Source organism: Octopus bimaculoides, chromosome 11, assembly GCF_046866305.1.
Source record: "Octopus bimaculoides isolate indiv1 chromosome 11, ASM4686630v1, whole genome shotgun sequence".
Classification (NCBI taxonomy): domain Eukaryota; kingdom Metazoa; phylum Mollusca; class Cephalopoda; order Octopoda; family Octopodidae; genus Octopus; species Octopus bimaculoides.
The window spans coordinates 11,706,338-11,720,037 of record NC_142938.1 but is presented as its reverse complement, the minus strand read 5'-3'; the positions used below and the strand labels follow the sequence as shown (position 1 = coordinate 11,720,037).

The following is a 13,700-nucleotide window of genomic DNA, read 5'->3' as shown; positions in this document are numbered from 1 at the left end:
TTCCTTTCCTCTCAAAATTGTAGGCCGTGTGATTTTCTTGCAGAATCGTTGGCACGCTGGATAAAATGCTTTACAACATTTCGACCGTCTTTGCATCTTGAGTTCAAATTCCGCCGTGATCGACTTTGCCTTTCAACACTACGGGGTCAAAAAAATAAATACCAGTTGTGCACTGGAGTCGATGTAATCGAAAAGCACTCCCTGTCCCAAAATATTAATCATAGTTTCAGATTTAGGCATAAGGTCAGCAATTCGACCTCAGTACTTGACTGTTACTTATTGTATCGACGCCAAAAAATATTATGAATTTTTTGCTATACTTGAGCATGTTTATTTTTCTCTAATTAAACATACGCTAATTAAATATCTTCAATTTAGGTTTATTATTATTATTTTAATTTCTCTGTCAAATTCCTTTCGTCACACATTCTGTGACCTCTTCAATAACCTTCCGTCCCATGTGTTTCTTGTTGTCTTGTCTATTCCATTTTGGCTTTCTTTGGTATTCTGAGTTTTCCAACGTAGTAAAATGTATGGAATTTTTCTGCCTAATTTGCGAAACTAAAACACGTACCTAAATCAGGCTGAAATAGTAAGATTCAAATGTGTTTATAGACTTATATCACAATACATGGATCAATACAATACCAGAACGAGTCTTAAGGGCTCTGTTAATAGCATTAACCCTGTTGCGTAGAATCCTTCGGGTGCAATGTGGTCGGTTTGGGAGAGCCAAAGTGACAAAAGACGAACGATACATGCTAAGAACTTGATGGTCACTCAACGTCTGTGTCCTATGCAGGGGCAGAAACACGACTGGTGGGACTGACACTGCAGGCCAGAAGGCGAGGTTATTATACTTAGAGAAACATCTTATGTGTATACATGTGTATACATGTGTATACATGTGTATACATGTGCGGAGTGTATACGTATGTATATATGCACGAATGTATGCATATGTACAGCCGCGGCCAAAAGTTTGGAATACTTATCTTTAAAATCAAAATTGTTATGCCCAAGTACAATTCAATTGAAATATATGCAATATAGAGATATACTTACCTAATACCTGACCCAATGATTCAATATCTAAAGTTCAGATCCATGTTCCAAAATTTTGGTCAAGTAATAATATTTTGCAAATTAAATATAACTTTGGGCATTTAATATGAAAATTCTAGTTTTCAGACCTATGTTCCAAACTTTTGGTCGGATAAGAGGAAAGAAACTCGGGGAGAGCGTAACTGCAGGTGGTACTCAGAGGAGAAAACACCTTTATGCAAGTGTTTCAGCCCTTAACTCCTGACACTCTAGAGAGTGGGTTCGGGCCACATCCGAGTCATAACTCCTGGATGTCTATCTACTGTCCGTTATATAACTTTAGGCATTTAATATAAAAATTCTAATTTTCGGACTTATGTTCCAAATTTTGGCCGAGTAATAATCTACATTATTAACATTATTTACAATTGACGGATATTTGTCATCATCTTGTTTGTATGTATGTATGTATGTATGTATGCATGTAAGTATGTATGCATAAGAATTAGTATGCAAGTTCATCACATTCGTCAAAGTGTATGATAGGATTTTAATAAAGAAAAACATTGTTATGGTTCCCCCACGATGTTATAAATATAGTCTCTCAGCTTCAAACAGCCCCAAGCCTAATCAATTTGCCAGGAGACGTAGAATGAGAGTGTGCTGTGTTGTGTAAGTATCTACGGATGACTATATCCAGAAAAGTGGGTGTATGGATATATATATATATATATGTATATGTATATATATATATATATATATATATATATATATATATATATATATATATATATATATATATATATATATATATATATGTACATATATACGTATGTCAATATATGTATAAATACACACACTTATATATATAGACATACATACATATATATATCTGTATATATATATATATATATATATATATATATATATATATATATATGTATGTATATATATATATATATATATATATATATATATATATATATATATATATATATACACACATATACACGTAAACATACACATATATGTATGTACGTAATAGACATACGTATATCTATATATGCGCGTGTCTGTGTGTGTATATATATATGTATATATATACATATATAGATATACGTATGTCTATTACGTCCATACATATATGTGTATGTTTACGTGTATATGTATATATATATATATATATATATATATATATATATATATATATATATATATATATATATATATATATATATATATATATATGCATGTATGTCTGTATATATATATAAGTGTGTATTTATATATATATTGACATATATATATATATATATATATATATATATATATATATATATATATATATATATATGTATATATATATATGTATTTATACATATATTGACATATATATATATATATATATATATATATATATATATATATATACATATATATAAAGTATATTTATACATATATAAAATATGTCTACCGCCTTCGTATTACTGTATATCACATTGTCTACACATGTATAATATTTACATTTCCTGTTATATTCTTCTTTCCAGACTGTATTGACTTGTTAAGCGACTGACGTCAGATGAATAATTTTGCCGACTCCTCTCTGCACCACTACCGCCATCACCACCGCTACCACCTTCACCGCGGCTGCCACAACCATCATCACCATTATTACCACCGCTAGGAACTCCAGCGCTTTCACCACCAGCCAACGACTGTCACGCCGCTGTTTGAAAAACCAGCGTTTGCTGACGCTGACCAATAGATGAACGGACGGTCTGGAGCCGCTGGACATAGCATCCTTATACATATGTAATGTTGGGTGTTACGAGACAAGGAAAAACAATTAGAATATGATGAGAACAAAGAAGAAAATGTATAATTAAAACGTCAGCACGACTGAACAACACAATATATTTTTAATTACTTATATAAGGGCGGCAAGATGTAGAATCGGTGAAGTGTTAGACTCGATACCTACCTTGCGGTATTAGTTAATGTCCGTTTACTCTCTGAGTTCAGATCTTAACCGGCTCGAATTTACATTTCGTCTTTAGATAATCGATAGGGTATGTACTGAGTCAGTATATTCCGCTACTATTCTGAAACGAAAGTAAATAAGTAAAAAAAGTGTTTAAGTGTTTTAATTATATAAGGGAGAGTAATTGACTTATATTATTTTCTTATGTATATTTATGTCGGAGTTTTAAGCCTGCCAATTCTGACATGTTTGTTTCCTTTTATTTTCCAGCATGAATTAAATATGAATTCAATAAATGTTCGTGAATCTTCCATTGGTCTTGCGGTCAAGCGTTCGATCAACGAAACGCTCTAAAAATCGAATTACTGGGGTGGCACATGTATTCGAGTATAACACAGCCTGGGACATACTACAACCCACACATTTTGGTAACAGGAAATTAGTATTACATAAAATCTTCTTAATAATGTAGTCTTTGAGCGCAGGCGTTCCGGGTTCAGTCCCACTGCGTGGCAACATATATATATGTGTATATATATATATATATATATATATATATATATATATATATATATATATATATATATATATATATATATATATATATATATATATATATATATATATATATATATATATATATATATATATATATATATACTTTTGTTATTTACACCACCTGTCCTCGTCTGTTGTTATTATTTATATATTCTCCCATATATATATATATATATGTATGTGTGTGTGTGTGTGTGTGTTTGTGTATATATATATATACATATACTGTTACTCAGAGTTTCACGTACATATATATTCATATATATTTAAATTATATATATATATATATATATATATGTATATATATATATATCTAAATATAGATATATGTAAATGAATTCATATATAGATATATTATATATAAATATATATATATATGTCAATAAATTTTTATATATATGTATTATATGTAAATATATATATATATATATATATATATATATATATATATATATATATATATATATATATATGTGTGTGTGTGTGTGTGTGTGTGTGTGTGTGTGTATGTATATGTAATTATATGCATATATATCATTCGATCTATCTTTAAATATATATACATATACACATTTACATATACATACGTACATACACACACATATATTTATATGCATGTATAAATATATATGTATATGTACATGCTAGTATGTATGTATAGAAAGATATGTGTGTGTGTGTGTGTGTGTGTGCGTCTGTGTGTATCTGTGTAAGGCGTGTCACTGTCTGTGTCGGCGTCTGTAATTTGTGTCGAGTTGTTTTCTGTTAGATCAAGAGCGTGACTTAACGATTCGGTGAATAGAGGTCGATAAAATATGTACCAGACAGAACTAAATACCAGGGTCGATAATATCGATTAAAATGTCTGAAAGGCTGACCCAGCATGGCTGCAGTCCGTCATACTCCAATGATTGAGATCGATAATAATGTAAAAGAATAATTATATGCAATATGTATGTATGTATGTATGTATGTATGTATGTATGTGTGTGTGTATGTATATATGTATGTACGCGTTATTGTGTGGTTATGGTGTTGGTGCGCCCATGCCTGTGTGTATGTGTGTGTGTGTGTGTGTGAGTGTGTGTGTGTGTGTGTGAGTGTGTGTGTGTGTGTGTGTGTGTGTGTTAAGTTTAGGTTATTTTTTAAAGAAATATTGTGACTAAGAACGGAGCGTTTACTGATGGGATAAGACAACACTAAATATTCAATCAACAGTAGTATAAAATTCGTTTTCATATAGAGGTTAAAATAACAGTCTAAGGGATAGATGTATCCATTATAATACCGGTATATTACCTATGTTTAACCATAGGTATACATATGTTTTCTGTGGTATTGAGCAGAATATTTGATGTAGCCCATCTACTATACCAAGACTAAACAATGTACATGATAACACTTCCAATCAGCTAAGATCAGAAACCATGAGAGCCACTGCCTGGTACTGCATCAGGGCATTTATTATCATTATTATTATTATTATTATTATTATTATTATTATTATTATTATTATTATTATTATTATTATTACTGTTGTTGTTGTTATTATTATTATCCCCTTCTTTTTAGGATGTTTTTATTGTTTAACTGTTTTGTCAATTGTCTTTGTTAATTATTGTATATACGGCATTGTTAAACACAGCGTTTGCCCATTGTATTGTATCGTCCGTATTTGTCTTGTGTTCGACCATTATGGATTAGAGAAGAAAGGATTATTATTATTATTACTATCATTATTATTATTATTATTATTCAGTAGTTTTATTTTTATAACGTGCTTTCACTTCACTACCGAGCGCAGCTCTGTGCGCCTTGGGTATGTGCTGTGGTTTGCTGTGGTGCTCTTATGTTTACTGTATTGAAAGTGTTTTGCGTAGGATGTGTGCAGTACCCAGTAGTGCAATTTTCTGTATGTTATATATATTTGTAAGTCCTGCTATATTTGTTATGTATTTGTCTGAATATTTTTTTTATTATACCTAAGGCACCTACTATGATAGGAATTGTTTCTGTTTTTAGATTCCACATTCGAGTTATCTCTATTTCCAGGTCTTTGTATTTTGAAAGTTTTTCCATTTCTTTTAGAGAAACGTTGTCATCTGCTGGTATTGATACATCAATTAGAAAGCATTTTTTTATTATTATTATTATTATTATTATCATTATTATTATTATTATTATTATTATTATTATTAGTATTGTTGTTGTTGTTATGATTATTATTATTATTTTCGTCATCATCATCATCATCATCATTAATATTATCATTATCATTGTTATTCGTTATTACCATTATTATTGTTGTTGTTATTTTGTTAGGGCTCGCGTTGTCAGTTTGTTTTTTTTTTCTTTTTGTTATGTATTATAGTTGACACTTGTGTTTTTACTTATTCTTCATACTATTGGTTTTGTTGCATGCATTACAATCGTATATCAACCTGCGCCACCACCGAAACCACCACCACCACCACCACCACCATATTTTATATACTTCATCTGATGAGCCAGAGAAACTTCAGAAACAGCATCAGCATTAATAGAAATTGAAATACATAGACTTTTAAATATATACGTATATATTTGTGTATATATATATATATATATATATATATATATATATATATATATATATATATATATATATATATATATATATATATATATATATATATATTAATATTTATATATATTAATATATTAATATATATATATATATATATATATATATATATATATATATATATATATATATATATATATATATATATATATATATATATATATATATATATATATATATATATATATATTAATATTTATATATATATACATATATATATGTTTATATATATATATATATATATATATATATATATATATATATATATATATATATATTAATATTTATATATATTTATATATATATATATACACATATATATATATTTATATATATGTATATATATATATATATATCCATGTACATATACATATTACAAAATATATACATACATATGGCATTGCTCTAACTAAATCTCTTAGAGGAAATAGTAAGAACAATTGCAACAAATAACGGCCATATCAACAATAAATATCAACAACAAGAAATGATATTTGCAACAACAAAATCTCTGACAATGTCGGTAACAAACAGCTGCCACAATCATCAGAAAACAACAAAAGCAATAGAGCATACTTATTATTCACGCTACAATATTCCCTAAGTAGGACATGTTGTGCATCGATAAAAAAAATTATACAAGAAAATTTTTAGCATTTCAAATACATACAAGAAACGTATATATGGACATTGTGTATTTGTATATTTGTATATATGTACGTTTTTATGTGTATATGTATGTATATATGTATGTATGTATGTGTGCATGTATATATATATATATGTATATATATATATATATATATATATATATATATATATATATATATATATATACAAATATATATATACATATATATATAATATGTAATTTATTTATGTATATATATATATATATATATATATATATACATATATACGTATATATATATATATATATACTTATATATATTCATACATATATATATTCATATATATATATATATATATATATATATATATATATATATATATATATACTTATATATAGTCATGTATATATCATATACGTATATAAATACACAGACATACATACGTATATGTTTATGTGTTATATGTATGTTATATATGTATATGTATGTGTGTGCTTTCAAAAATATATATACACACACACATATATATAATTATATACGTTAATTCCCTTATATATATATATATAAATATTTATATATATATATATATATATATATATATATATATAGCTGTGTGTATGGGTGTATGTTGTGTATACATATATATATGTATAGATATACATATAAATATATATATATATATATATATATATATATATATATATATATATATATATATATATATATATATATATATATATATATATCGTATTTGTGCGTGTGTATGTGTGTGTGTACATTAAGCGCGTATACTCTAATAACATTTAAGACAAATTCGTTTCGCTAAATCACTATTTGAATTCTCAATCTCCTAGTTTGTTCCAGTAATCAGTACAACGCAATTTTCAAACACAACCGTTTGTGATTCATCTATGCCCTTGGGAAATTGTCGTGGAATATTGCGTTAATTTACACAATCTTTCACTAAACATTCAGAATTGGAAATATTTGCTTTCTCTATGCCATCAAAGATATTCTAGAATAGTATTCACTTTAGTTTATTTTCTATATGAAATTCCCTAAGAACGCATTTTTGAAAAAAAGATGCGAGCATGCATGCCTGCATTTTTGTGTGAATATGTGTGATGTGGTTGAATTTATTAATGTGCTTTGTGAGGTATGTTTCCTTGAATATATACATAGATGTGTTCACAGAGACACACGCACTCACACACACACAAACACACACGCCGAGTCAAAGACACACATTTGTATATGATTGACTATTTATCTGTTTGTTTGTCAATTACTCACAGATCTCTCTTTTCTTTCTCTCTACTCTTCATCAATCCACCTATCCATCTATCTATCTATCTATCTATCTATCTATCTATCTATCTATCTATCTATCTATCTATCTATCTATCTATCTATCCATCTGTCTATCTATCTATCTATCTATCTATCTATCTATCTATCTATCTATCTATCTATTTATCTATCTGTATGTCTGTATGTCTGTCTGTCTGTCTGTATATCTGCCTGTCTGCCTGTCTGTCTGTCCGTCTATCTTTCTCGGTCTCTCTCTCTCTCTCTAAATATTCATATACATACACACACATACACGTGCATATATACCGGGTTCATTCCCACTGCGTGGCACCTTGGGCAAGTGTCTTCTACTAGAGCCTCGGGCCGACCGAGGCCTTGTGAGTGGATTTGGTAGACGGAAACTGAAAGAAGGCTGTCGTATATATATATGTATATATATATATATGTATGTCTGTGTATGTGTGTCTGTGTTTGTCCCCCCAACATCGCTTGACAACCGATGGTGATGTGTTTGTGTCCCCGTGACCTAGTGGTTCGGCAAAAAGAGACCGATAGAATAGGTGCTAGGCATCCAAAGAATAAGTCCTGAGGTCGATTTGCTCGACTGAGGGCGGTGCTCCAGCATGGCCACAGTCAAATGACTGAAACAAGTAAAAGAGTAAAAAGAATAAGAGTATACATATGTATGTATGTGTGTAATTCTAATATAATCACACACTTATACACTTATATATATATATATATATTTAATGTATATTCATATATACATACATACATACTTATACATATTTGCATATATGTATATATCTATCTTTGTATCCATCTCGCTACACGTAATGTAGGTATATATAAACCCTCACTAGTTGTTGTCTGCAATCCTACAAATTTTGAACAGTAGCAACAGGATTGCTAGTTTCTGTGTGACAGAAGATTTAAAGACACATTTACTAAAGAATCGTTTCAAATATATGTGTGTGTGTGTGTGTGTGTTTGCGTATATGTGTGTGTATTTATGTTTCCATATACGTACATAAAATTTAAATGACTGAATTTATTAATTATTTGATTAAGTGAAAGGCCTTCAAACACAGCCTTTGAGTGTATCAGTGATAATATGCACACTCTATACATACATCTCATTGTCTCATGCCCTTCTAATTCATCGATCGTTGCTGAGAGAATAGTTGTGGGTTTCTGTTCTGATATTAATATGAACCTTGTGCGTATACATATGAGGGGCGTCTGAAAATTTCCTTTAAGGGTATCGCATAAGGCCTGGTTGGAGGCCCAACCACCCGAGTGGTCTTCCATAAACAACTTTGCCCGGACTTGTTCCGGAAGGGTAACTTTCTAGGTGCAATCCCATGGTCATTCATGACCGAAGGGAGGTCTCAGCATATATATATATAAACATATATACGAGGGGCTTCTTTCAGTTTCTCTGACGGGTTTGCTTCAGTTTCAGCCTACCAGATTCAATCACAAAATTTGGCCGACCCATCTTAGATAGATAGATAGATAGATGGATAGCTAGATGAGAAGACATTTGCCTAAGTTTCCATATAATGGCAATAAACCTGGAACCAAGATATACCGTATTAATTTACGTTTTTTTGTTAGGGCAAAAGTTGAACTCAGAATGCCCAAAAGTAGGGACAGATACTGCAAGACATCCCATCCGACAATCTAATAATTCTGCCATTCCTCTATCCTGAAAAATTTCACCTTGCTGGGATTTGAACTCTGAACACAGAGAATCAGAACAAATACTGTGAAATATTCTGTTATACACACAAAGCAATCTGCCAGTTCACCACTTTATTAATATTCTTTATAAGTGAAATATTGATTTTTGTGTGATAGATTCGATCTGCCGCGCGTTTTAACATTACCATCACTTGACCCTTGGGTGTCTTTAGTCGAGTCTACGCTTTTTGAATCACTCGTGCCTGGCCTCCCGAAAGGGATTAGCATTATCCCTTCCTCCCGCTTCTGTTGAAGGCTCTGAAATAGGTCATGGTCACTGCCTATCTTCTCTGACTCAGCCATCAAATAATAAAAATAAACGAAAATAAAGACAACAAAACGTGTAAATGATTTCGAATTCGATAACAAATATTTATTTAAAAAAAAACTAAAAAACAAATCGAGAGAGATTAGATAGACAGATAGATAGATAGATAGATAGATAGATAGATAGATAGATAGATAGATAGATAGATAGATAGATAGATAGATGGATAGATAAGTAGAGAGACAGACATATAGATAGATAGGGCAGACATATAGATAGATAGGGCAGACATATAGATAGATAGGGCAGACATATAGATAGATAGATATATAAGAAGACAGACAGACATATAGATAGATAGACAGATAGATAGATAGATAGATAGATAGATAGATAGATAGATAGAGAATGTAGGTACAAAAAAAAAGAGAAAAATGAAACGGGAAAAAAGGACTTTTAAATGTGGGTGGTCATTATAAACCTCGGAGTTATTGAGAATAATTATATGTATCAGAGGTTGAGGCAATCAACAATGACAGCTTCTCACACCATTAATCGACTGCAACATCTGTATTTTCCATTTCATTTGCACGACATAAATGAAATTCACGAAATAATATAAAATCTTTCTTTCTTATTTATTTATTTATTTATTTCAGAATTTCTTTCTTTCAGTATTTATTTCACAACACGTGTAATTATAGCGATGCTTGTCAGATACAAGGCCACAGACATCAGGGAGGAGAAAATTTATTCGCCAATATCGATCTCCAATATTAAACTAATACTTATTTTCATCGATTCCATGTTTGGCGGTCGATCGGCAAAGTCGTTAGAGCGTTAGATGAAATACGTTACGATATTTTGTTCCGGTTCTCTGCATTCCTAGTTCAAATCCTGTTGAGGTCAACTGTACTTTTCGTCCTTTCAAAGGTCTACAAAGAAAATACCATCCGAGTGAAGGCGCAACTGTATCTCGTCAAGCTGTCACATTCAGGAGGTAGTGCCGAGAAAGTCGACCTCGGCGGAATTTGAACTCAGAACGGAAAGACAGACGAAATACCGCTAAGCATTTCGCCCGTGCTAACGTTTCTTATTTCTTTATTGCCGACAAGGAGCTAAACATAGAAGGAACGAACAAGGGGATTAAGTCGATTACGTCTATCCAGTGCGTAACTGGTACTTAATTTATCGACCCCGAAATGATGAGAGGCAAAGTCGACCTCGGCGGAATTTGAACTCAGAATGTAACGGCAGACGAAATACCGCTAAGCATTTCGCCCGGTTTGCTAACGTTTCTGCCAGCTCGCCACCTTAAAGTATGACACGAATCAATGAGTCTCCACTCAACATGCATTTATAACCTAAAGAACACAGCTGGGAGAGAACTCTTGCCTTTCATATTTAAAGTAATTTGAGATACCAGTTGATCTGAGTTCAGTTCTCGCTGGGGTCAACTTTACTCTTCGTGGTTTCGAGTTGGTAAAATAAATTATTAACTTTCTCCGCTCCTCCTACCAGAATCACTGGCCTCGTGCCAAAATGTGAAGCTATTATTTCATAGAAACGTTGAGGTTCGTATTTAACTACGAAGGAGATACTTAAAAATTAAAAATTCCAATGATTTGGTCTGTTATTATTTTCATTAGTCTGGTTTATTTGAATGTTGGGAACAAATCCTTATTTCTAGAATAGCAGACACCTAATAGGGCAGAACAGACGATGCTTGTTCACACAGCATATCAGGGATATTTTCTGGCATTGATTTCCGATATACAAAATCAACAACGATAGTAGCAAAAACAACACGTATCAACATAAGGACAAAAAGAACAACGAAAATAACAGAAAATAACAGCATTAAAATCAATAAGGGCAACAACAGCAACACCACCACCACCAACAACAACAACAACAACGAAAGCAACAGAAGTAATAACTGAAAATCGATAAGGGAAAATGTGATCATCTTTCGTTCGTATAACAAACCAACGGACCACGCATACATTCGAAGGAAAAGCAGACGCAGTTCAATAGTTTATGAATGATATTAATTTCTCTGAAATGATGTTGCTTTCAGCCAAAGAAAACATGACCACTAAAAAAAAAAAAAAATAATAATAATAATAATAATAAAATTAAAAAAAACAATCATTCCTTACAATGATATATTTTGCACAGAGAAAAAGGCACTGCATCATTCTTCAGTTGAAATTCAGAAACGCCTGGAAGAAGCGTAGCCTTCAAAGACGTGTGTAATCCTCTGTCTACATAAATAACATGTCACGGTGGCAATCGCCTGCAGCGCGATGTTAAAATGGCAACGTATATGTGACGTTAAAAGAACAACGTGAGTGTCACCAACGTATGTCCACGTACAGACGATTGCAGATTTATGATAATGCTAGATACCCACGGGGAAATAACAGAGATGAAGTTCGTCCTGTCACATCCACTGCTGAAGCGAACATGGAGAGCAACAGAGAATGAGTTTGAGTTGCTGCGGAAGAACTTCTGTGGTAGACCAGATTTGTTTTCTTTCAGAAGTGGAGGTAAATACCCGTAGATGTGAGAGTTAGAAACCATCCTAATTCATTCTACTCTCTAGTTAAAAGGGTGAGTGTGAAGATCAGACTCCAACGCTGATACGAGCACCAAAATCTGTGGTAACTGCAAGGTAAGGCAGCAGTTGTAACCATCGCAAGTATAACAACGAAACTAAAATATTTCTCTGTACATATACGTACACAAAGATGTTTAAGGAGACGTTTCTCTACCACAAATACCAACCGAACATTTTGAAATATAGATAATCTTCGCCATCCTTGTCTAGTGTCCAACAGAATGCACTGTCTTCACGCGATATAGAAGACTTGTTTGTCCATGTTCACATATCACATGTTGACAGTCAAGTCGATAGCTGTCAGAAAGTCTGGGTTCCAATTTGTCCGCCCACTGGTCAGCTATACTTGTCATGCTTCCCAGATTGACTAAATATAGTGCAAACGATGAACTGTAATCAATTTAGTCGACAAAATCAAATTATTGACCTTGCATCCCTGTTATAAAAAAATCATTATTTTTCGAGGAATCCGTAGAGCGTCGGGTTATTTGTACCGATTATTTTCCTTATAGTTCTGACTCCAAATTCCTCTCGGATTACCATTTCTTTTATTCCCTCCGATCGATAAAAGAAAACACTGAAGTCGATTGAACTGAATTAAAATACCTGCTTCCAATTCTTTTTTTTTTTTTGTCCTTTTGTCCTCTATTCGAAAATTACTTTGGCTAAATCATCACAACATCGTATTAAATACTACGAGGTATTTTGCAACTCTTTATAATCTCAGTGTAAATACAGCCGGGGTCAATAAAATGAAGTATCATTTAGGTTCTGTGACAGTGTAAATCCTGAATTTTCATTCCTACTAAATTTATGGCCTCCTGCCCAAGGTGGAAATGAAGATAGTTATTATTATTTTCATTATTTTTATTGACACTATTCTTCTTATTCATGTTGTTGTTGATGGTATT

General features: G+C 31.4%; 1 long non-coding RNA gene across 3 annotated transcripts in view; it reads right to left on the bottom strand.

The window, feature by feature from the left end:
* LOC106879735 (uncharacterized) overlaps positions 1-13,700 on the bottom strand; it is a 199,195-nt gene that overhangs the window by 14,397 nt on the left and 171,098 nt on the right. For all 3 annotated transcript variants that reach the window (XR_008265155.2, XR_016243761.1, XR_016243760.1), the window contains exon 2: positions 3,029-3,149. This is a non-coding gene — a long non-coding RNA (uncharacterized LOC106879735). The remainder of the gene's footprint in view (positions 1-3,028; positions 3,150-13,700) is intronic.